A 22,065-nucleotide genomic window follows, 5' to 3' on the forward strand; every position below is an offset into this window, starting at 1 on the left:
GGAAATTTGTAATCTATTATGTGCTTATGTGAAATGCACCTCAGTCTCTTGGTTTCACCTCATGGTTTGCACCTCTGCTCTGTATGTGTTCTCTATCTAGCTTGTAGCATGTCTGCCTTGTAAGTATTTCATCGGACGAAATATAGAGAGATTCACACTGTTAACCCACGCTGCAGCGACACTGATAGTTTTTTTAAGGGGCAGTGTAAAGGAAACTATCTTCTGCCACACACTGTCCTGCATCGGCCTCTGATGAAACAGAGCCTTTGCTTTTTAGAATTACCTGAAACTCGGTCAGTGACAGACCAGTTTATGAGTGAAATCACCGAGGTTCTTCTCATTCTTCACTCGCTCTGTCTCTGGATTTTATCATAAAAAGGCAGAGATGAAGGTGTCTTTATACGGATTGGCCACTGGGTGGCGCAGTGACTCTCACTGAACGGCCTTGAGTTCAAACACATCCCGCACAGGACTGGGGAACAGACATGTCTGGGAAAGAGGGGAAACCGTATAATATGGAATATGGGGCGGAGTTGATGGGCTTTGGAAAACGGAATTAAGCCAAGCCAGAGATGGTTAAATTTTCATTCAATATTTATTTTAAAAATTCAGAGAATATATTACAGCGACATTATTTTTTAAAGTTAGAAAAGTGAATTTAACGATCGAGCTTCACATTGAGAACACAACACATGCACAGGGAATCCGTCAATATTTGTACATCTGTTACATACACCAGAAAGAGAAAACAGGACCTGAATAGAAAGAGGAATTAACAAATATGGATAAGGAATGAGAAAAGTTTCTTATTTATACATGATATTTAAACTATGGGGAAACTATTAACCACAATTACATTATAACAAAAAATGCCTCGTACTTTTCACTCTGAAAACTGAAATACCGTCTATGATTGTCTCAGTTACAGATTCAGAATGATAAACTGAGAGAATTTTACTGATAGAGTCACCAAGAGCAGATATTGTATTTGTGTCATACGGAGATCATAATAATCAGCTGAGGGAAATCTGCAGCATCCAAAATTCAACCCATCACTTGATCTGTAAAAGAAAGATACAATAATGAAGCAGATGTTTATGATGCAGGACATTAAAGTTAAAGTTTTTAATCAGTGGAACATTGAGAGATTTTTCAAATCCATTCTGTCAGTTTGATATGTGAGTGCATTCAATCATCTCACCTTCACCAGAGTGACCGCAGTGCTGTAGAAAATGCTCAGGAAGAACAGGACAATGAATGTGGAAGCCGTTGTCCAGATGTTACTGTTATCATCATCATTGTCTTCAATCCAGATGCGGTCGGTGGAGTCTAGGGGACGGAGACCAGGATATGAAATTAGATTACTTTATTTATCCAGGTAATCTTATTGTTATCTTTATTTTCCCCGTTCTCCTTTTCAAACTGTTCATTTATTCTTGAACTTAATTTTCAATGTATACCGACTCTTAAGCTCAGGACACTCAGTAACCTATTTCCGTAACTATTTTCACACCTGATCTTTATTGACATTCCTTAGACAGTCCATGTCAGAAAGCACTGAAGATGTTTTCTTGAAAATCAGTTGATTTTTTAACAATTCGGAACTATCCCTTATTGAAGAATATTATGACTGATATCGAGGAACGTTCACTGATCAATGATTGTTTTCACAGATGGTTACTGATCTGTAAACTGTGAATGTTGTTGTTTAAGAGTTGGGATGTAATTTCCGATCTGTGCTTCTTTATGGTGGAAATGTTTAGTAGATCGTGAGCTTAATTCAGTTTCTCAGCGTGTTTATCTGTTCATTGTACATTGGGATAATAAATCTGTGGATATCTCCATTAAAAAGTCACGTTTAAATTTTACTTTCATCATTTGCCTACCGTTTGTATTGAAGATTTTGCATTTGTGTGCGTGTGCATGAGCATCTCGTGCTCTGCATTAATCTTTGGCTCTGAGTTAATATGTGTTTATGAGTGTTAATGTACGCGTTCATTTGCCAGTGATTGTTGATTTGTGTAGTTGTGTGTCTGCATCTGTGCGCATATTTTATTCTTTTGTCATTGTGTATATATGACTCTATTATTGTGTGAAGTCTATGAATATATATTAATGCCACTCTTAATGCGTGCACATGTGTTTATGCCTATTGCTCTGTGTTAATTTCTGTCACTCTAATAATGTTTGTTTCCCTTTCTGTGGAGTTGTCGGCGTTGGACTGGGGTCGGCACAGTAAGTAGTCTCACAACACCAGGTTAAAGTCCAACAGGTTTATTTGGTTGCACGAGCTTTCGGAGCGTTGTCCCTTCATCAGGTGACTACTTACTGTTTCCCTTTCTGTGTGCGTCTGTGTGCACGCCTGTTAACATGTCAGTGTATGTATTACACGTGTTGACATTCTTTATAACGGTGCGTTGATGTATATTTGTGTTTCGATGTGTAGTAATGTGTGCTATGGTGTTCTGTTCTATGAGCATGTTAATGTTTGCGTCTACATGTTTGTGTGTAAATGTTTTGCTGTCTGTTCTTCTATATGCAGTCTGGTGATTTGTTTACATGTATTTCCATATATGTTTGTGAATGTGTATAACATTGTGTGTCTTTATATCTATATTCCTATCAGCGTGAACGTGTGCTAATATATGTATTTATTTGAGTCTAAGGATGTGCTTGTGTATTTATGTGGGTCTGCATGCGTGTGTATCTGTCTGTATTGTGTCTATGCATGTATGTGTTTGTGTTTGGGTCTGTACCTACTCACGTATGTGTATGTGTATGTACTTGTGTGTTTCATGTGTACATGTGTGCGTTTGTACATATTTGATTATGTGTGTGTATGTTGTTGTTTTAGTGTCTGTTTGTACAAGGGCGCGTGTCCATGTGTTCGTATGTGTGTGTGTGTGTATGTGTGCGTGTGTATGCGTGTGTGTGTGTGTGTGAGAGAGAGAGAGAGAGAATGGGTGTGTCCCTATGTATATTTGTGTACGGATGTGTTTGTGTATGGGTGTATTTTTGTGTGGGTGTATTTGTGTAAGTGTGTATTTCTGTTTGTGCATGTTTTGCCCATGAGTGCATTTGTGTGTGCATTCTTGTTTCTCTGCACGTGTGTTCGTCTGTGCAAGTATTGAGTGTACCTATGGTGTGTGAAAGTGTATCTGTTGTGTATTTGTGTGTTTCTGTGTCTGTATTTGAATGTGCCTGTCCCTATTTCTGTATATGTATGTGTCTTTCTGTATTTGTGTGCATATGTGTGAGTATGTGTATTTGTGTGTGTAGTTGTGCATTTGTGTCGATGTGTGTGTGTGTGTGTATGTGTGTGAGTTTGAGTGTGTGTGTGTGTGTGCGCTTATGTGTGTATTTATAATTGTGACAGTTTTGTGGAGTATTGTCGGTGTGTGTATTTTTTAGCTGTTGCTCCAAGTTTCACCGCAATCATTAACTGAAAATGATCCAAACAATACGAATAATGGAGCATATTTTCAATGTTTTGCTGTATGAATGTAGTTTATGTGAGTGGCACGGTGATATCAGGAGAACGAATGAAATCATTCATTGATGCATCTCAGAAACATCAGGGACAGAACAGTAAAAACCGGGGAGGATTCAATCATTTGTTTCAATTTGCATTGTGGGAAATCAATGCCAGGACATGACTAACAGGAACAAGAGTGCAGAAACATTTTAAAATTATGTTGCATAAGTATATATGCATCACATTGATTAAGATAATGATACTTCAAACTCTGCAGCAAATAAACCAGAAGCTAATTTGTACTGTTGGCAACTGGGTTCTTCTAGTCGAGAGATGGTCCCGTCCAAACACGTTACTTGCGAAGAGGGAGGAGAGTGAGCTCATAATTTCCCTCTCTCTACCCGGTGAAGCAATGTGCCTGATGGTACTAACCAGTGACGAGGTGGAGGTGAGTGGATTAAATAATGACATTCCTCCTCGTTTCATTGAGGAAGTGATGGTACATGGGTTAGCTACGGCTCTCCCCTCTCTTTGTTGGGTGAGTAGGAATCTGGTATGTTAACAATTTCACTCTCCCCTCTCTCTGATGGGATTGTTGCTCCATGTTTCTGTGTGACCCTCACTCCAGTTCCCAGTGGGTGTGGTGCAGCAGCTTAAATATGACATCAATGGTAAAGGCATGGACAATGAGAGAAGCAGGAACACCGAGATCTACATTGTGTTTGTTTGTCAGAAATGTTGAAATTGTCAGATTTCTCCTCAGTGGGAGGAAAGTCGGTGAAGATATGTTGCTGAATACTGTAATGAATGTGCTCTGTCTCTAACCCAGGGTGTATCTGAGCTGGGTGCACTGGTTCAACAAGGCTTGGGCCCGAGACGTGAAAATACCTGACTCAAACCAAACCAAAGATACATGGTGGAAGTAACTTTGAAAACCAATCAATTAAGCAATTGGGTATTTCATTTATCGTTGGAGGAAAAAGATTTTATTCTTTTTATTGAAGTTTTTAATGTAACCGAGTGATTCTCATTGACATGAATTAACGGTGTCCATCAGTGCAAGGGAAATGTTCACAAAACTGGGTTTACCGCTGGATTTGTCAACTGTTCTGTTGATGATCTTCAAGGGGATGGCTTCATGTCCCACCACACAGGAGTAAGAAGCGCCGCTGGACCATTCCTCTGCTGCAATGGATAACAGGCTGTACATGAAGAAGGAACTATTCCCGCTCTCCGCCACCACCTCGGTGTTCCTGTAGTTCCCAGGATTCACCGGCTTGTCGTTGACGGTCCACTTGACGAAGATCTCTCGAGGGGAGAAACGTCTCACTAAGCAGCTGAGGGAGACGAATCTCTGAGCGGAGACTTCTTCTGCCGAGGGCAAGAGGACAGAGACGAACGGTTCCCGCGGATTTGGATCTGCAGAAAATGTACAATAAATGTCAATAAACTGGAGAATTCTGGAGACAATAAAACTGCTGGCTCGATATCAGAAAAATGTGCTTCGTTTCGATTTTCAATGTTTCCATTTTTGACTTCCAGTTTGGAGCAGAGGTGAACACAATTATTTTCTCAAATAACTCAGGTGGCTGGACTGGGAAGTTTCAGAAATTTTACAGCACAGAATCAGGCTATTCAGGCCCAACTGATCGGCTTTATTTTTGGTTTTCTGGTTTTTATGCTCCACATCAGGCTCCTCCTTCGTTATTCGATCTAAACCCAATAACATCGCCTTCAGTTCACTTTTCATTCATCAACACATCAAATTTCCCCGTAAAAATATCTACAACCCCCAGTTTTTAGTTAGTAGAGTTTCCACTCAGGGGACACCATTAATGCACTGAATACTGAATATTGACCAGTACACTTACACTGGAAATAGATATAGTGACGCATTTATTGCTTCAATCTCTCAGCTCACCTGTTTCCTTGTGGATGGATTTTCTTAAAGGAGTCGGCAGATCCTGATGGCTCACCACGCAGTCAAACACAGCCGCACTCAGCCAGGCTTGTGTCGAGATGTTTAAGTTGCTGACCACGCTGTCAGGATCCGCTCCTGGCTTTTCGGCAATCTCTGATTTCAAATACTTCCTGTCTCGGATCCAGGACACGTTGACTCCATAGGGAGCATTAGAAATGATGCAGGTTAAGGTCACTGTTGCCTCCAGTAAGACCTGTTCTATTGGTGGTGGCTGTATGGTCACTGTGGTATCAGGGCACTGGGGAGGATCTGTGAATGACAAATGAAAATCAACCCTAGTTCCCTCTTCAGAAGCAAGACAGCAGTCTTCAGCCTGAAGGAGACGAAGTTGCCTTCGATATATCAACCTCTAACTATCACCTTTCAACCTCTCTGGAGGATGGAAAACCAGCCTGCCAAGTGAAATTATTCTCTTTTTGTTCAAGTATTTTAGCAGCGGTATCATTCTCATGAATCAACATTGCAGTATTCCCCAACAAATATACCATTCCTGAACTCAGGAACCAAGTACTGGCAGTTAGTTTATAAGTAGGGTGGATGCACTTCCCAATATTTTACCCCTATGCTGCGACCTGTGAAACAGTCCGACACCGACTGTCTCTCCAAATCTTACCAGCTGTCTCAGGAAAAACCTGACATCAAGACCACCTCGCTTACTATGTTACTTCAAAATTGAAGGGAACACTACTTCAAGGGGAGACAGTGGCATGGTGGTGTTACCAATGGTCTTGTAACCCAGGGCACGACTCTGGGGATACAGATTCGAATCTCACCACTGCAAATGGTGAAATTTGAATTTAGTAAAAATCTATCATTAAAAGTCAAATGATCATCATGAAGCCATTGTTGTAAAAACCCACCTGGTTCACGAATGCCCTTTAGAAAAGTAAATCTGCTGTCTTTATCTGGCCTGGCATGCATGTGACTCCAGATCCACAGCAATGTGGTTGACACTTAAGTGCCCTGAGGGATGGGAAATAAATGCACATCTCATGAAGGAATAACAAAAATTGCTGTTGTGATGAAATTCTGAATGGGGCACTGTCCTAATGCAGCAAACGACATGACAGCAAATTAGAAGTTGTTCTATCTTTGTACTAACTTTAATAGACCCCTAATTCCGATTAACAGCGGAATGGTATATTTTATCGTCGGTTTGAGTCTCTTACCCAGAGATCCGCTGATGTTCTGACTCTGGGTGAATCCTTGATGAGTGACCTGGCAGGTATAGACTACTTTGCTGAACCATTCCTGAGCGGAGACTGTCAGCCGACTGCTGGCCGAGAAGTTCCCGTTCACTTCACAGGCGGGAGAGGTGACAATTCCTGAATCCATGGGTTGTCCATTCTTCAGCCACTTCACCGTCATTGACTTTGGCTGGAAATCGATGATTGAACAGACGATGGTTGCAAATTTTCTGCTGGTGATTTCTTCACTGGAACTCACGGTGAGGATAACGGTTGGGGGCAGACGGAGTGGGCCTTCAACAAACAAATGTTCAGACGTTACTTGAAGATTCAATTGACATCAATTAAATTTAGTTATTTTATTTTAGCACCATAGCTGCCGATTTGAGAATTATATCCATGGTTTGGTTGAATTGGCAGGGAAATGGCGAATGGAATTCAACCGTCAAAAGTGCCACACAATGCATTTGGGGAGGGAAAACAAAGCAAGGCAATAAACTGGAATGTTAAAAGGGATTGAGGAAATGCAAGACCTTAGAGAGCACGTCCACAGGTCCTGGTAGATGGTAGGGCAGCTGGAAAAGTTGATCAAGAAAGCATATCGGATTAGTTCCTCTATTATGTGAGATATTGAATGCAAAAACAGTGATACAATGATGGAGCTGCTTAAAACCGAGTTAGGCCACGTTTGGAGTTTGCTGTACAGTTCTGGTCACCACGTTGCAGGAATAACGTAATGACTCTGGAGAGAGATGAGGTTTACAAGAATGTTGCCAGGGACTGAAAATTCCCGCCATGAGGCGAGATTGGATAGGCAGGGTTTGTTCTCTTTAGGAAAAGAGGAGGCTGAGGCGTGACATAATTGTGGTTCACAAAATAATAAGGGACGTAGGCAGAAATAATTCATTCCCCAAGTGGAGGGCTCAATTACCAGGGAGCATGGTCATTTAAAAGGCATCTGGTTCTGCATCTCAAGTGCTTTAACCTGCACGGCTACGGCGCAAGGGCTGGAAAATAGGCTTACTTTGTCAGGCTAGTTTATTTGTTCTCCCTTTTGGCCAGCACAGACATGATGGGCTAAATGGCCTCATTCTGCACAGTAACATTTCTGTTGTTCTTTGGTTCTGAGCAACTTTTCAGTCAGTAGGCACTTACCTGGATTTTGCATAATTCAATTTTTCAGAGTGCTACATATCAGTTATAACTAAAGCCTTATACAGTTCAATCAGAGCGTTCCTGTCTTGCCCAGGTTCCACAACACTTACATTGCATTCCAATGCTCTTGACTGAGTCGCTGTGTCGAACCTCACACTTGATTTTGCTGCACTCTCCCTCTGACTGGGTGATGGTTAACTGGCTGCTCAAGGTGTAGGTTCCCTTTGCGTTTCTCACTGATGGATAATTCTTAAATCCAGTGTCGATCAGCTGCCCATTTTTCTTCCAGGTCAGTTTGGAGACATCTGGAGAGTAGTCCATCGCCAAACAGCCGTAGGTGATGGAGCCAGCGGAGTTGTGTTGCTGACAGGAAGAGACGAGGCTGTAGAGAGTGGGCGGAGACGGTGTCGCTGGGAAAGAATAGTCGATTAAACAAGTTAGACTATTACCTGCGTTTATTAATTAATCAAACATATTTATACAAGTATGTTTCTATATTAGGTATAGCTCTTGGGGCTAAAGGGATCAGTGGATATGGGTAGTAGGCGGGGTCAGGATATTATTGAGCCATGATCAAAGTGAATGGTGGAGCAGGGTCAAAGGGCCGAATGGCCTCCTCCTGCTTCTATTTTCTATGTTTCAACGTCACGATTTGACTAGAATTATGAACTTAAGTTAATATTTCCCGATTAAAACCTACGCACACCTTTGAGTTGCTGTTACTCCTATCAGTTGGGAATCGCCATTTTTGTAGAAACTCACATCACTGTCACCACCTCTATCAGATTGGAAAGACAAAAACATTTTGAGGTCATCGTAATGACATACCATTCATTGGATTAACAGAGAAGAGTAAAGACTTTCTCCATTATTTCAGGCACTACCTATTTCTCAAACAACAGCACGTTGTGATGAAGAAGTTGTCTCTTCATTCATATCAGCCACTCACCTGATGAAAGAGCTCCAAAAGTTCGCAATTCCAAATAATCCTGTTGTACTTTAACCTGGTGTTGTGAGACTCCTTACTGTGCCCACCCCAACCTAACGCCGGCATCTCCACATTGTAATTTTTGGATATTGCCTGTGTTCAAACTGACTGAAGCCCCTTCCTCTCTCCAACTCTCACTCCACAAAACGAAGATTAGTGACTTTCGTTCAGAAATACCTTCGGAATGAATACTTACTGAATGACCAGGAAACTGGAAATGTGATTACAAATTCAAATAATTGCAACATTGACTAATTTAAGGGTCGTACATTAATAGCAAGAGTTGACCATTCGGACCCTGAAGTCTCCTCCATAGTTCACTGAGATTGCAGATGAACTGGTTGTGGTGCTAGCTCTATTTTGCACCTCCTCACTCCGCCCGTCGATCACCCACTCTCTGCCCATTTTCCCTGGCTCTCTGCCCTTTCCCCTGGCTCTCTGCCATTCCCTGTGGCTCCTTTCCCCTGGCTCTCTACACTTCCACCTGGCTCTCGACACTTCCCTCCAGCTCTGTGCCCTCTCCCCCGGCTCTCTGCCCTTTCCCTCAGCACCCTACCCTTTCCCCCGGCTCTCTGCCCGGTGTCCCTGCTCACTATTCTCTTTCCCCTTTCCCCTGGCTCTCTGCCATTCCCTGTGGCTCCTTTCCCCTTTCACCCGGCTCTCTACACTTCCACCTGGCTCTCGACACTTCCCTCCAGCTCTGTGCCCTCTCCCCCGGCTCTCTGCCCTTTCCCTCAGCACCCTACCCTTTCCCCCGGCTCTCTGCCCTCTGTCCCTGCTCACTATTCTCTTTCCCCTTTCCCCTGGCTCTCTGTCCTTTCCCCCGGCTCTCTGCCCTTCCCCCCTGACTCTCTGTCTTTCCCCCTGACTCTCTGCCCTTTCCCCAGGGCTCTTTTGCACTTTTCGTCGGCTCTCTGTCCTTTCCCCGGCCTCCCTGCCCTTTATCCTGGCTCTCTCCTCTTTCCCTGATCTCCCTGCCATTTCCTCCATCTCGCTGCCTTTTCTCCTGTTTCTCTGCCCTTTCACCTGGCTCCCTGCCCTTTCCATTGGCGCTCTTTCCCATTTCTCCTGGCTCTCTGCCCTTTCTCCTGGCTCTCTGCCCTTTCCCCCGGCTCTCGGCCCTTTCCCCAGACTCTGTGCCCCCCCCCCCCCCCCCCCCGCCCGCCCCAGCTCTCTGCCCTTTACCACGCCTCCTGTTCTCCCCGGCTCTTTCCCATTGTCCTTGGCCCTGAGCCCCCAGGGATTCCCCCCAGCTCTCCACATTCGCAGGGCAGCTCCCACATTTGAACACCAAACTGCCGCTTGAGATCTTTCTTCTCTCTCGTTACAGACCTCCACACACAGGTTTAGCGAGTGTGAGTGAGAGAATGTGAGTGCGTGAGGGTGAGCGATTGAAGGAGTGAAAGTGGATGAGTGATGGTGTGTGAGTGATGGAAGGTGGGTAAGTGAGGGTGAGTGATTGAGTGTGAGTGATTGAGTGTGAGTGAGTAAGTGTGGGTGAGGGTGAGAGAACGTGAGTAAATGAGGGTGTGTGAGAGAGGGTGGGTGAGTGAAGGTGGCTGAATGTGTGAGTGAAGGTGGGTGAGTGAGTATCGGTAAGAGAGAATGAATGAATGAGGGTGAGCGAGTGAGGATGCGTGAAGGTTAGTGAAGGTGGGTGAGTGAGAGCGAGTGAATGAGGGTGAGGAGTGAATGTGACTTAGTAAGTGAGGGTGAGAGAGTGAGTGAGTCAGGGTGTGTTATTGAGGGTGGTGTGAGAGTGTGTGAGGGAGAATAAATGCGGATGGGTGGATGAGTGAAGGTGAGTGAGTGAAGGTGTTTGAGTGAGGATGAGTGATTGAGGATCTGTGAGTTAGGGTGGGTGACCTTGAGTGATGGTGAATATGTGAGGGTGTGTGAGTGAATGTAGGTGCGTGAGTCTCAGTGAGTTTGAATGGGTCAGGTGGCATACGTGAGAGAGAGAGGGTGATTGAGCTTGAGTGTGTGGGGGTGAGTCTGGGTAAGCGAGGGTGGGTAAGTGGGGAGAGTGAGTGAGGGCGAGTGAGAGGGAGTGAGACTGGATAAGTGAGGGAGGGTAAATGCGGTGAGTGAGTGAGAGTGATTGAGACAGGATGAGTGAAGGTGGGTAAGTGGGGTGAGTGAGGGTGAGTGAGAGTGAGTGAGACTGGATAAGTGAGGGTGGGTAAGTAGCGTGAGTGAGTGAGAGTGAGTGAGACTGAGTAAGTGAGGGTGGGTAAGTAGGGTGAGTGAGTGAGAGTGAGTGAGACTGGGTGAGTGAGGGTGGGTTAGTGGGATGAGTGAATGAAGGTGACTATGAGTGTTGGTGAGTGACTGAGGCTCTGAGTGAGTGACTGAGGGTTAGTGAGTGAGGTTGAGTGAGTGATGGCGCGTGAGTGTGGGTAACTGAGTGACAGTGAGTGAATGGGGATGAGTGAGTGAGGATGTGTGAGGGTGAGTGGGTGTGAGTGAGTGAGTGCTGGTGAGTGAATGAGGGTGTGAGCGTGAGTGAATGAGGGTGAGTGAGTGAATGCGAGTGAGTAAGTGGGGGGGCGGGGGGATGGTGGCACGGTGGCACAGTGATTAGCGCTGCTGCCTCAGAGTTGGATTCCCGACTTGGGTCACTGTCTGTGTGGAGTTTGCAAGTTCCCCCCATGTCTATTTGGGTTTCATTCGGGTGCTCCTGTTTCCTCCCACAGTCCAAAGATGTGCGGGTTCGGTGGATTAGCCGTGCTAAATTGCCCCTTAGCGTCAGGGTGACTAGTTAGGGTCAATACATGTGGTTATGGGGATCGGGATTGCTGTTGGTGCAGACTCGATGGGCTGAATGGCCTCCTTCTGTACTGTAGGATCCTATGATTCTATTCTATGATGTCAAGGACAGACACTCTGACGTATGTGAGATGGAAAGTGTGTGAGAGGGTGTTTGGGTGTGTGTGTGAGAGAGAGAGAGAGAGTGAATGTGTGGGAGGGTGCCTGTGTGTGATAGACTACGTTTGCACGTGTGTAAGACAGTGGGCTGTGCGTGCAAGAGGGGAGAGTGTGTGTGCGAGAAAGGGTGTGTGAGATAATGTGTGTGTGTGAGAGAGCATGTGTTTGAAGAGTTATTCTTTGTGTGTGATAGTGTGTCTCACCTTGAAAGTGTGTGTGTGGAGGAGCGGGGAGAATGTGTGTGGGGAGTCTGTATGAGAGAGTACTTCTGTGTGTGATTGAGTGTGTGTTTATGTGAAAAGAAGTGTGTCTATATGAGATACAGGGTGTCTGTGAAAGAGAGTGCGTGTGCTTGAGAAGGAGGGTCTGTGTGTGGGAGAGAGTGTTGTGTTCATGTGAAAGACAGTGTGTGCGAGAGGGAGTGCCTATTTGAAAGCAAAATAGTAGGTTCATGAGTGTGTGAAAGTGTGCATGGGATTGCGTGTGAGTGAGAAAGATGTGTACAATGTGTGTGGGCGATAGAAGCAATATTTTTGAGTGTGTGTGTGTGTGTGAGCGTGTGTGTCTGTGACAGAGAGAAAGAGTTTTTGTGTGTGAGAGAGAGACGTTGTGTGTGGTTTATGTGGGTGAGAGTGTGTCAGACACATGAGTGCTTTTGCACGTGTGTGAGACAGTGGTCTGTGTGTGCAAGAGGAGAGAGTGTGCGTAGAGAAAGGATATGTGATATCGCAAATGTGTGTGTGTGAGAGAGAGAGTGTGTGTTTGAAGAGATATTCTTTATGTGTGTGAGAGTGTCTCTGTTCTTCAAAGTGTGTGTGCGTGTGTGGAGGGGCGGGGAGGTGTGGAGGTGTGAGCGAGAAAAAGTGTGAAAATTAGACAGAGTGGATGTGTGAGTGTGTGTGAGTGAAATAACGATTGAGAGAAAACGTGTCTGTGATAGGTGGAGTGTTTCAGAGAGATACATTGTGTATACATGTGTGTTCGTGTGTGAGAGACGGAAAGACTGTGGGCGTGTGAGAGAGAGAGTCTTTGTGAGAGACAGTGTTTGAGAGCAAGATTGTGCGTATGTGAGATAATGTGTAAGGGAGTAAGCGTGTGAAAGAGAGAGAAATATGTGCCTGCGTGAGAGAATGCGTGTGGAAGTGTTCGTATGAGAGAGGGAGCATGTGAATGAGTTGTGAGACGAAGTGAGAGTACGGGAATGTGGGAGGGATAGTGCATGTGTGCATGTGTGTGTGTGCGTGTGTGTGTGTGTGTGTGTTTCCTGGCCCCAACACAGTGACCACGCGCACAGAAACAGAACAGACATAAACGGTGCAACAATCGAGTGCCCAGCAGATAGATCTGTTCAATCTGTCAATTTCATTCAAACTGTTGGATTCTAATTGATCAATGGCCAACTTACAACAACAGAAAATTAATAACCTATTTTAAATTAAACTGATATTCATTTCAAAACACCTTTCGACTGTTAATTATTCCTCTGTCTCACTTCTCGAAAACTATGTAAAAATGTAATTTCGCCGAAAATGAGCAATCAAAAATAACAGATTCAGGACAGTTCAATGTCCCTAACAGAGATGCGGTGACACAGCAAGAAGTAACCAAATCAAGAAACATTTAGATTGAAAATCATTACCTGATTAGATCTAATTTCTTAATTAAATGTACTCAACAAATTAATCAAAGCAAAGCACTTTATCGAGTGAGCACAGCTGAGTAAAGTAATGTTTTGTTTCTGAATACATTTCCGATACAATTGAATATTCTCTAAAACGGATTGTATTTTGCACGCCTGTACAATATTCAAGGTAGTTTGTTTTGAATTAATCAGCAGCATTATTATATTTTAAGTTATTGTTAATTACTAGTTAGTTCTCCTGTCAGCTCATTTGTACTCTGTAATAAAATGGGTTTTCAATCATTCAAAATGTGCTTCTGCCTCCAACATTGTTAAATAATTAGGTTACAATTAAATCTTAGACAATGTTAAATATAATTTCAAATTACTGAACAGAAACATTCAGACATCTGTCATTCATTTACTTAAATCTAATCACATTGTAATATTTTACTTTTTCACTTTTACTACAAGTGTCTTATTATAACCTGCAAAAGTGTTAAAATTGCATACTGCTGAATATGTATAGACTGTAACGGCCTGGCAGTTTGAAGTCAATAATACTGCTTCCAAGATTTAGTAATTTAGAACATCCATATAACTTAATTACTGAACACATTGTTTAATTAAAGAAGATCTGAATTAAACAGTGCAAACACAAAGAGGACAATTGATTCAAATCCTCTGTAACACTAAAACATGATGCAGAATGTAAGTCCAGACTTTTTCTTCATTATAATATTTAATATGAATTAAACATAAGGTTCAGATAGAATCAATTCTTCTATTCTGTCATTTATTCTTCCCATAATTCTATCCTGTGTTCAGCAGTAATGGGAGACATGATGTTATTATCAAGTGCAGAGATAAGATTATTTTTATAGTATTTATAATAGTATAATATTTTTATTTAAATTAATCTTTTTGAATTTCAAGCATTAACTTGTCCATCTCTAGCCAGTTTCTGTTGACACTTTACTACAATTCAAACACAATTATGTGAACAATGTGAACAATTGCATGAGTGTCAGCGAATTCCACCTGTCAGAAAACTCTGTTCGCTCTGTCAAATTTATTCAAACTGTTTGATTCTAATTGATCTAAGGTCAAATTACAACTGCAAAAAAGTCAATAAAAAATTTAAATTAACCTGATGTTCATTTCAAAACTCCCTTCGCCTTTTAACTATCTCTCCCTGTCTGTCTCAAATCATGAAAACTGGGCAAAAATGTATTTTTTCTGAAAATGAGCACCTCAAATATAACAGATTCAGGGTAGTGTAATCTCCCTAACAGAGATACAGTGTCTCTGTAAGAATTGTAATTCATGATTTATTTTAATATGTAAGCATCAGTTAACTTGAATAAAAGCCCAAACATCTAATTATTTTATTTTTCCGAAACCTTTTTCCTTTATCCCTGCAAGAATTTTCAAACGCAGTTTTATTTTCATTTAGCCAGAAAACCTGTAACCGCTCAGTTTCACAGAGTTGAAACAATACAGAAACAATTGAGAAACACCAAACCATTTCACAAATTTTGAGATGAGATTAGTAATTAATTATCTCGGTATCCAATTACAAATTACTTGGAAGGAATAATCTGATTGCGACTGCACAGAAAGAAAATGTAATAATCGGATACATAAATTGCCAAAAAGCAACGTCTTATTCTGCAAAACCCGTATTCCAGTGAATGCGAACTTAATCTGGGATATAACGACTAATGCAAAGTATCTTGTTGAATTGAGCGCTGCTATGGAAACAGCACGTTATCATTGAAATAGTTTCTGGAATTATCACAAAATATTTCCAGCCCAGAAACTTTTCTGGTCATTTTAATCGAACAGAACTATTAGAGGTGATTAATGAATAATGATATTAACATAAAAAAATCTTTGGTGAATATGGAGTTATATTGCCGATCAATAATTGTTTGATTTATCTTAATTTCATGATCAAATTGGTTAATGAGAAGTTTGTGATTGCAGCAATGACTTAGTGTCCAAGTGAACTTTGTAAGTCATGATTTATTTTAATATTTAAACATTAGTTAAAATTTATAAAAATGTTGTGATATCTTGATTTCATTTTTTTCCAAAACCTGCCTGTTTTCTACTACAAGGACTTTCAAACTCAGAGATTCTTTGCATTCAACCAGAAAACGTGTAACCGCTCAGTGCCGCCGAGTTTAAACAATGCAGAAACAATGCGGAAACACCAAATCACTTCGCAAATTTTAAACTATCATAGTGGCCGAACCACAGAATCTCCTGAACATAAACACTCCAAAGCACATCACTGAGGGAATTATTCCGCTTCATGAAGAAGCAGCTCAATTATTCATTCAACATAATAAAATGTAACATTGCAAGAAAATCTCAATATCGAATCCAGCAAAACAGCTCGTCACCAAATGTATGAATTATTAAACAAAACAGAAATCTGGAATAATAGCAATAGCATTGTGAAGAGATAGAATATATCCAACACATTAATATGGAAACTTTACCACATTTTATTCATATTGGATCATATTTCAAACATATTTAAACATTTGGATGGTAAAAGCTGCAGCAATCACTGAGATTTAACATTGCAGGTTAACCAAATAGTGAATGCAGTGGCAAACTATATTCTGAACAAACTGCGTAAACTGTGATTTAGTTTAACCTGCAATTATCAATTATGATTTTCAAAAATGCCAATGGAATAAAGCCTGCCTGATTTCAGCATATAATCATGCGTCAAGCAGTTTCAGACGCGAAGACTGTTTGTATTCAATCACAAAGTGTGTAACAGCTGTGTCACCGAGATTAAATAATGCAGAATCGCCAAACCATTTCAAAAATTTTACTTATTCAAAGTCACCCAGACCCACAATCTCCTCAACAGAAAAAAAAATATATCACTGAACCCCGCATAATGCAGAAGCAGCTCAATTCTCCAAACGCTTTCAATAGAATCAAATGTAACATTGACAGCAAATCTCAAATTTAAATCCAGCCAATCCGCTCATCACCAAACTAATCAATGATTAAATTAACAGAAATATGTCAGAACCACACCGGCATTGCGAGTAAGCGGAATATGATCACTCAATTAATACAGAATCTTTAACACATTTTTAAAATATTGGGTTAGATTTCAAATGCGTGTGCAGCAGATGGTACAACCCGCAGCCACTAGATGTCACCGAGTTTATACACTGCAGAAACGTCGAACTGTTTAACAGAAGTTAGACAGTAACTTTTAAAGTAACCCAGCCACACAATGTCCTCAGCAGATAAAGACCAAAATACAACAACCAAGGATTGAATCCCTCAGCATCGCCTTGTCAATTAACAGTATAATTTTATAACCCCCATTTTCAGCAGAATCACATGAAACATTGTTCAGATTTTTAGTACAGAATCCGCCAAACCACATTTCAGTGAACGAATGAATTAATAAAATCGATAAAAAATATAAAACAAAAGCTCAAGTAAAACAGTTACTAAATAATTGCATGGTTCTTACCTGCAGTCACCGTCACCATGGTCCCTTGTCCCCAGTAGTCAAAGTAGTCACAGTGTCACATTCGCTTGGCTGGATCATACAATAACTGGCCCTGCAAAAAATAGACAGAAAAGCCGCCATTATTTTAAATATTCACAAACCTGAGGAAAAGCAAAGTCAATTAATATTCATGAAATTATTATTGTATTTGTGGATACCGTTCGCTCGACATAAATAACCCTTATGTTTTGTATTTCACCGGGTATAACATGAACATGTTACTGAAAACACCAAATGATAATTGAATAGTTATCATAAATTTTCCATTTGATTCTCGCTGTTTGTACAGAGCTGGGCATAAATAATACAGCACTGCAAATAATTTTGGATTGCAAAACAGAGCACTGACCCACTCTCGGTCAATTAGTGCTGAGGGTTTTTGTATTGACAGTAACTGTTGTGCCACCCCAGTTATCACAGTGAGACACAGCATGACAAATACTGAGTCTGACTGCTAACTGTAAAATACAGAGATTTAATTTCACTACTCTCAAAAATCTGATTCTGCCTCTTCTATGAGCGAATGAGTGAGATATTGTAGCTTGTCCAAGTCATTATATTTACAAAGGGTATCGGAATGCTTTTAAACCCTCTATGTAGATTTAGCATATCGTTCAACACAGATTTTACGGGAAGATTTTTATACCTTTTCACAAACTAATATTGCTTCTGCGCATTATTTCATTGAAGCCTCTTTTACTTTGAAAATCCTGCTGTGGTGCTGATCACCAATTTGAGCGATCTCTTTCCATGAGGTTTTTGTATGAGGATGTCGCTGTGCTCAGCACTGTGACCCACTGCTGTATCACAGTGACAGACACTCGCACAAAAACTGCACTTACTCTCTGTTCAGTACTGCCGCTCAATATTCACTTCAAATAGACCATTATTCGTGATGTAATTTACACTTCATGCAACAGTTTACAAAACACAATCTAAAAACATCTCCTCCAAGTATCAGAAATATTAAAACGAGCATTATATCCAGGTGTGTAATTGCTGAAACTGTTAACAGTAAATATAAACAGAGTGAAAAGCTCAGCCCGTTATGTCTGTGTGTTTTCTTGGTTTAATGTTTAATTTTCACTAAGTTGGGTTTGTCAGAAGCAGTTTGTGTTTTGCTTCTGATCACTGTCGTTAGTGTTATATTTAAAACAGATACTGACCTTCAGGTTATGATGAAAGTTGCTGAATTCCCTCTCGAGCTGTTCTTGTTCGGGTCCATCCCTGGTTCCTCTCGCTGTGGTCTCTTGCACAGTAATAGATGGCGGTGTCTTCGGTCTTCAGCCTTGTCATCTCCAAAGAGAAGATGTTGGTTGAAGTGTCTTTAGACGCACTAAATCGATCCTTAATTGCTGGGGCGTAGTTGTTGCTGGATGAACTATAGTAGCGAACCAGCCACTCCAACCCCTGTCCTGGAACCTGTCGGATCCAGTACATGCTGTAGCTGCTAAGAGCGAAGCCGCTGGTTTTACAGGTCAGTGTCAGGGAGCCTCCGGGACGCCCGGTCTCTGCCTCTGGCTGAGTCAACACAACCTGCGTCTGGACACCTGCAAAAATAGATCAAAAAACCCGAGGATTAATCCTGGTGTAATGGTTTTTGACTCTGGAATATTACAGAGATGGACTAAAACTGAGACAGTAACTGTGGGAGACTTAGAAAATGAAAAATAACTACTCACCGGATAAGAAAGTCAGCAACAAACTGAGACAAATCGCCGACCTCATCCTTCTGGTGATTTGGGGGAAATGGTTGTGTCAGGAACTCAGTGAACAAACCAACTCCCGGACTGTTGGATTCCGGTCCGGTGAGCGGTATTTAAATACCCGGCAGAAGGGGGCGGCTTTCCAGGCGCCGCCTGTTGATTCCCTGCTGGAGGCGGCGACTGGATCCAGGTCCCACCTTCCACACCCAACAGAATGGACTCCCAGATTTACAATAGGTTAATATTAAAATGGACATTTTGTCTGTGTCGGGATATTTGTTTGGCTGAATATGTTCATTGTATTGTCTCCATTATTTCTGATGGTGATATTGCAGTTCATCATTTCTTTATTTAAATAACTATTTCCATTGTAAATATGGTGATTTTATTACCACGCCCCCAAGAAGAACACAAATCTAAAAATGATGAAATAACAGTTTTGGAAAATAAAGAGACCGTCAGTCTGTGTTGCAACAATTCCGGGTCTCTGTCACATCACAATAATAAAGCATCATTTATCAGAAGAATTTTTACCTATTTCTGTAACTAAATGAGGGGATGAACAAAGTGATTGCATTTACAGTGTGGATGGCTATCACTGTACAATTTGGGTTTGGAGATGAGAAGAAACTCTCACACAATACAATGTTTCTCCTTATATTTGTCAAACTGCCCCAATCTCGAAGACAGCCCTTTGAAAATAATAAGAATCCTGCCCTCCTGATAATTAAATAGTGAGTTGAGAGAGAAAAACATAAAATTAACATCGACTTTTGACAGAGAAGTTAATGAATCGGAACGGACACGGAGATCATTAAAGTTCTCCTTCAGCAGCCAAATCGTGGCAGCTCACTCTATTGGCCACCGGCTGTCTAATATTTATTGGTATTGGGAACACAAGATATCAGGGCTTTGCTGCACATTGCACAATATCACAAGAATAAATATTTTACCTTCCATTGAATCAGGTTATGAACTGATCATTTCTCCACTCATTGGCAGCTATGAGAGGAACTCTTCAATAACAGGAATCAGATTATACTGTACAATAGTACACGGTGTAAATCAGGTACAAGAGACGCTGCTGTTTAAATAGGATGCAAAACTTTCAGAATATTCCAGGAATCCCTGTTGTTCATGTCAGTTTTATGATGTTCTTTTAATATTATTTCGATGCATTTGTGCCATTGCTCTGATCTCAATTAACTGGGGAATTGGGACCATCAACATCTCTCTCTCGCATTTCATGAAGTGGTTAATAAACAGACTTTAATTATTGGAATGACATTTATTTGGAAGTTATACAAATGAAAAAGCATCTGGTCACTTTATTGTTTTGCGATGCTATTTACTCACATAATGAACAGGACATTGAATGAAAATCTTTGATTAGAATGATTCCGATTTAAAATGTGTCATTCTTGTGGGAATGAAACGTTTATTGTTTAAATGGCTGAATCCCATTTTGTCCATTCAGGTTCACACTAATCTTTCCCACACAGTATTTGGCAGCAATCCAGCCTGCTGCCAAATGCTCAAAGTTATTGACAGGAAGCATCTGGGGGTGTTTGTGCAGTAGATCTGTTTCCTCAGTACTGACCGCTTGGCTGCAAGCCAACTTCAAATCCTTCGCATTGTCAATGAGCCCTATTTATAAAGAAATCTACCCAGCAACAGTACTGGAGGCAATTTAATATTTTAAGTTGTAAGTCTATATGGATTTTACCCATCTCTCAAGAAAGACAATTTATGCAGCTTCTCTGACACCCTGTTAGCAACAATGATGATTTTTCCAACACATCAGGATATTGTCATGGATGGATCGAAAGAATTACAGGCAGACTGAGAGATGATTCAGGGAGACGATACATGTTGTAATACATGAACATGTATGCTTGTGTATTCTTTCCCTATCTCGTTCCATGAGATGTTTGAGTTGGTGGAACGACGAGCACATTATGCCTGTCCCAAATTCCCTTGAACTGAATGGTTTTCTATGCCACTTCTGAAGAGTCAGCCATTTTGTGTCCGTCTGGAGTCACATTCTTGTGAGACCAGGTAGCGATGGCAGATTTCCCTCATTGGGGGATCAGAGAGGGTTCTATGGTCGCCATTAGAATGTATTCCATATTTATTAATTGAATTCAAATTCCACCAGCTGCAATGCTCCGATTTAAATCCCTGTCCCCACATCATTGTCCTGGGCCTCTGGATCACTGGGCCAATTAAATTAATATTACGTCACCATCTGCACAAACAATAAATGAATGACTGTCTTGATGCAGGAATGAATGACAGTTGAATGAATGATAGTTGGATGAATGACAGTTGGATGCCTGAATATTTTGATTGAGGAATCAGTGAATGGATTGATGGATGCATTGCGAGATGGTATTGAAAAATGCTGTTCTACATTCCCATATTTGTGCTTGATTATTTCATAAATTGAATCAGCTCCTTTATTCCATTTGTGTCAGTCTAATACCTTCAACTCTTTCAGAGTCTCTGGGTGAAATCCATCCCGAGTTTATCGGGAGTTAGCAAGCTGATCCTCACGAAGAGAAGGACGAGATATTCCTGCCGCTCGGATGGTTCATTTCTCTGCTGATGCTGAATCTTCATATCCAAGATAAAAAGAGTGAACATGATTAGTTTGAGGAGGGAGGATTGTAATATTTGAAACATGTGGTTCTTTGACGTACAGCAAATCACTCAACATGCCCTCACCTAAATTAGTGAAGGTAACAGGGTGAAACGTAAATAAGATACCAACAGAAATATTGTGAGACTCACTGGACAATAACAATTGTTACATTACTTCCCAAAACAGTGTAATACTGAATCGGGATTTAAAGATTCAGTAACTTCACATGAGGTACAGGTAGTTTCATTTATATCATCACTTTGAAAATCATCACACACTCTAGCTATGTATCAGGACATTCTGTGTGATGATGAGGTGATTACTTGTCAATGAAGAACAGAGGCTGCTGGGTCGCTGTTCATTATGCTCGGTCTGAATTAATTTCATTCCCCACTGAATTCTGGGACAGGTTATATTCCTTGGTGACAAAAAGGCCAATATGATGCCAATAAATGTTAATACATCCTACGAAGCAAATTACAATTGTATGTTGTACAGAATGAAAGACTGAAAACAAACAGAAAATGCTGGAAAATCGCAGCAGGTCTGACAGCTTCTATGGAGACAGAATAGAGCCAACTTTTCGTGTCTGGATGGCGCTTCGACAGAGTATTCCTGATGCGTTGGAGAGATCATCATTGTTTCTAACAAGGTGTCAGAGAAGCTGCATCACTTTCCTGTGAGATGGGAATAGTTTAAGTAGTTACTGTTTAATGATATACACTATTTCGAACCACACACAAGTTACATCAATTCAGATATCGATCCCAAATATCATATTCAACTTCTCCATCCTAACTAACCTAATCAACGCCTCAATCACT

General features: G+C 41.4%; 1 pseudogene across 1 annotated transcript; it reads right to left on the reverse strand.

Annotated features, from left to right (window-relative positions):
* Nucleotides 1-572: 572 nt before the first annotated feature.
* Nucleotides 573-18,686, reverse strand: LOC144480977 (Ig heavy chain C region, membrane-bound form-like; annotated as a pseudogene). The gene is made up of 9 exons (XR_013495730.1): nt 18,574-18,686; nt 18,133-18,441; nt 16,853-16,921; nt 7,909-8,208; nt 6,626-6,937; nt 5,397-5,705; nt 4,565-4,894; nt 1,202-1,329; nt 573-1,061 (listed from the first exon to the last, which is right to left on the reverse strand). The product of XR_013495730.1 is annotated as an Ig heavy chain C region, membrane-bound form-like (transcript).
* Nucleotides 18,687-22,065: the final 3,379 nt, after the last annotated feature.

Source organism: Mustelus asterias, chromosome 30, assembly GCF_964213995.1.
Source record: "Mustelus asterias chromosome 30, sMusAst1.hap1.1, whole genome shotgun sequence".
Lineage (NCBI taxonomy): Eukaryota > Metazoa > Chordata > Chondrichthyes > Carcharhiniformes > Triakidae > Mustelus > Mustelus asterias.